The sequence below is a fragment of the Thamnophis sirtalis genome, unplaced genomic scaffold (assembly GCF_051295495.1).
Source record: "Thamnophis sirtalis isolate CommonGarterSnake01/CBP01778 unplaced genomic scaffold, rThaSir2_p1.2 scaffold_1, whole genome shotgun sequence".
In the NCBI taxonomy this organism is placed as follows: Eukaryota; Metazoa; Chordata; class Lepidosauria; order Squamata; family Natricidae; genus Thamnophis; species Thamnophis sirtalis.
The window spans coordinates 64,407,325-64,411,638 of NW_028261381.1; the positions used below are offsets into that span (position 1 = coordinate 64,407,325).

General features: G+C 39.5%; 1 long non-coding RNA gene across 1 annotated transcript; it reads right to left on the minus strand.

The window, feature by feature from the left end:
- Window positions 1-1,377: 1,377 nt before the first annotated feature.
- LOC148049444 (uncharacterized) lies at window positions 1,378-4,084 on the minus strand. Its single transcript, XR_015696501.1, has 3 exons — window positions 4,002-4,084; window positions 1,872-1,966; window positions 1,378-1,788 (listed from the first exon to the last, which is right to left on the minus strand). It is a non-coding gene; the product is annotated as an uncharacterized LOC148049444 (long non-coding RNA).
- Window positions 4,085-4,314: the final 230 nt, after the last annotated feature.

Below are 4,314 nucleotides of genomic sequence, written 5' to 3' on the forward strand. Positions count from 1 at the left end.
CTGTCTGTCTGTCTCTCTCTCTCTCTCTCTCTCTGCACACTTGCAAAGGAAGTGTGTGGAGAAGGTGTGCTCCAGAGGTGGTGTTCAGCAGGTTCTGACCAGTTCTGGAGAACTGGTAGCGGAAATTTTGAGTAGTTCAGAGAACCGGTAAATATCACCTCTGACTGGCCCTGCTCCCATATATTCTCTCAAGTCCCAGCTGATCGGGAGGAAATGGGGAGTTTGCATTATCCTTCCCCTGGAGTGGGATGAGAATGGAGATTTTACAGTATCCTTCCCCTGCCATACCCACCAAGTCATGCCTGCCATGCCATACCACGCCCACCAAGCCATGTCCACAGAACCGGTAGTAAAAATGTTTGAATCCCACCACTGGTGTGCTCGCTTTCTTCCAGCAGCAGACACACACACACACACACACACACACACGCACGCACGCACGCTCAGAAGGTGCTGCAGATTCAAAGAAGAATTCTGATAATTTGCAGAAAGGATTCAGAAGTGCAGGCTATCAGTGGCTGACTGGCAGGGAGATGAATAGGTATCCCTGCCAGTCAGCCACTGATGAATAGTTGTCTGCCATACCTATTCATCTCCAGCCACTGCCTTTTATCCCCAGAGCTAGGGTGGGTTTTGCTAGCAGTGGTGGCTCTTCTCTCCCAAGGCCCATAGATTTCCACTGCTCTCCTCTTCTCTGCCTTCTGCGCATCAGGCACTGGACCCAGCTATTCTTCTTCTTCCTCATCAGCCACCTCCAGATCTGGGAGCTGTTGACTCTCCATCTGAGGGCTAATGGACGACCCAGGCTCCGCTCTATATCTCTCTGCCAGCTCCATTCCCTCCCCCACCCAAGAACTCTCAGATTGCCTTGATGCTGGCCCTGACTCCCCCGCTGCCTCCTCATCTGATTTGGCTGCTAAAGGGGCTGGCAGCCGACAGGCCACAACACTTATAGGTAACCAGGCCCCAAGCCATATAGAACCTTATAGGTTAAGTCGATCCCTTAGAAATTGCACATGGAAAACCTGTTGGTTAGTGGGGTAGGGCCAAAAACACAAATGTAGTACGACCGGGACAGTGTTCGCATACCAACATGCAGATTGCTGCATTTAGGGCCAATCGTAGATCTTCATAGGCAGTCCCATGTAGACTGTTTTACAGTAGTCCAATTAGGAGGTGACAATGGCATGAGGTACTACCTCTATCTATATTTGATCATCTTAACATCTTAATATTTTTATACATTAACATTTGTGAATTGATAATATAGTTTTGCAGAAAGATCTGTCAGAGCAATCCTTTGTATGATTCTTTTTTGAGTTTAAAATGAATGAATGGGGGCTCTCACTCATGTACATGAAGGACAGAAAACTCCTGTAAACTCCACATTTATTTATCTTTAAGGCATTGTATAACTATTGTTAATTGCAATTCTGAAAAGAGAAATTCCTGCTTTAGAATTAAGTCGATGTCCACATGATGGCAGCAAAGCCTTGAATATTGGTCATACCATCACTATGAAAGTCCTACTACAGGTTAGTTTTCTTCCTTCCTTGAGTGCTTCCCAGATGTTGCTGTTAAGTTAACAGCAAGATGTTGCATCAGTGTCAGATATTTGCAGATGGGATCTAACACATGAGAGTAGCAGTTCCACAAAGGAGAATTACTTTATTTTTCCAACAGTGAAACTGCAGTCTTTCAGAACGATGTGTGTACTCTACTGTAGCAGTAAGAATGTTATGTCCTCATGCTTCAAAATTTGCACATTAAAAAAGCTGAATTCTGTTTCTAATGAAGAAATTTGAAATAGATTCTATTTTTCATGTACAGTAAGTAAGTACACAACTGACTAGTACAGTGACCATACTTACTTAATTATAAAGGATAGTCCTTTATTTCAGAAAGCTGTTCTTCAGATTTATGTCATTTCATTTATCATTTTCTTGGTTTTGCTTTTCAATTTTCCCTTGTAAAGCAAAGTTATAAACAATTACTTTTTTAATGCTTTTGAACAGTTTTCAGATTTGCCCCATTTTCAAGTTTGTCATTTATTTTTTCCCAAAAATTATGGTTGTTCTACTTATTAGCAACTGCCCTGTTCAAGAAGAATTTGTTTCCACAAATAAAAATGTTAAAATATTGACACTCAGGACTTCAGAAAGGAGGGCAAAAGAATTATGGAGTGGCTCTTAATTGAACTCCTGCTTCTTTCTTACACATAAAAGGGCAAACATTAACAAACATTAAATTAAAAACTAACATAAAGGAGAAAAAAAGGGGGAGGGGAAAATAACAGGACAGATTAAAAAATGACAACAAAAATCAAACAATCATACAATAAAAGTGACCTTCAACTTTTTTCAGTACAAAGATAATGAATATTTAATATTTAAACTATCTTAAAATACTCTAATAACCCAATATTCATATTATATTTTTATAATCCTCACAATATTTCTCTAGTCAGATCATATTTAATTCTGGAATCCCAAAATCAAAGTTGATTTCTCTCTTCATTTTGTAAGAAAGCTAACAGTGGTCTCCAAATCGTAAAATTCACATTATTTAGAGCTTCTCTCCCCAAACCCATAGATACCCTTGATTTACATACAGTACTGACTTCAACTACTGTATGCTTAGTGGGAAATATTCACTACTGTATAACTGGAGGGAATTAGATTGGGGAGGGTGCTTTAAATGAGCAGAAAACATATCGTAACAGTAGATTTTGCCATATGAATGTTTATAGAAATATTTTCTGTGATTTTCTCTTGGTACGAGAGAAGGTCTTCAGATGCAGTTTGGTTTCTTATTTATTTAATTCAGTTTTTTCCCCTGTCTTCCCTGCAGTTTAATAACAAAAATGGCTACGAACACAAATCTGCATAAATATAAGTAAAAAAAAAGATTTGCCAATCCCAAAATACATATGTGCAAAGGGCCAGGAAAAAGAGATGCATCTTAATTGCTCTTCTAGAAATGGAGGAAGCAGGAACCAAATGGAAGTCCTCAGACAGCCTTTATATTAAGCAGAGGGTTGAACCTGTTGAAATCCTTCTAAGATTCTTACAATGTAAACCCCATGGGATTCCTATAATAGGTATAATGATTTCAGAAAGGTATAATAATAGATGAAGGTAACTGCATAGTTCACCAGTGTTATTTGGGCTGCAAAAACCTACATGACTGTCAATGAATGCGAGGATAGAGCTACTTTGCTGCCATGTAGTAATCATTTTGGATTTAGTGATCTAGATTTAAATACTGTAGCCTTAAAGGAACTTTATATCTCTAAAGGATTTCCCCCTCATGTGCTTTGCAAAGTATTCAAGGTTGCTTGCTACTACAGAAAATATTTTCTTGGAACAAATTCCCTGTCAACCACATTTCTAAATAAGTGAGATTAAAATTTGGCCTATAGGGGAAGATCATCCAAAAGGCTCAGGCTCAATAAGACACCAAGGTTTTATGGTCTGTTAGCAAAAATAGGTAAAGTTGACCCTTTTTACTTTTAATGACATCGGTTGCCATTTTCTTCGTGGGAGGTGTCTTCTTGACCTTCTAGCTTAGCCTGCAGCTTTAGTATCACTTAACTGAATCCCATTCCAGGACTAACCAGACTTTATCCTGGTTAGTTTTTTAGCTCAGACATGAATCAACTTTATACTGTTTACTTGCTGAACAAAACTAACATACATAGCTCAGGTGCTGCTACCTGTTGAGACATAATGTAACATAGCAGAATAGAATAGAATATCAGTGTTGGAAGGGACTTTGGAGATCTTCTATCTAATCCAACCCCTTGGTCAAAATGGCTATCCAATCTCTTTAAAAATCTCCAGTGATGGAGCACCCACAACTTCTGAAGGCAAGCTGTTCCACTGATTAACTGTTCTAACTGTCAGGGTCTTTCTCCTTAGTTCTAGATTAAATCTCTCTGTTAGGAATATAATCTCACAATGCTTTTCTGAACGCACTCACTCTCCCAACAGGGAGCTTACCTAACACTGTTTATGGGTCCAGTTTATACCAGACGTAGCTGGAATAAACTGTAGAGTTTACTGTGCAGAGTTGGTGTTGATACACAATACTGCGTACAAACAGCTGTTTCGTTAGTGATTGTTACTATCCCGGAGAAGATGGCGAGCGACCCATCAACAAGCCTATCGATGATAACCCGATTGGATGGAACAAACTATGTTTCCTGGTCTATGAAGTGCAGTCTACTCCTGCACAGGGAAGGTTTATGGGATGCTGTACAGATGTAAATGCTTGGAATCCAGATAACAATGATGATGCCAAGAAGATAGCAGA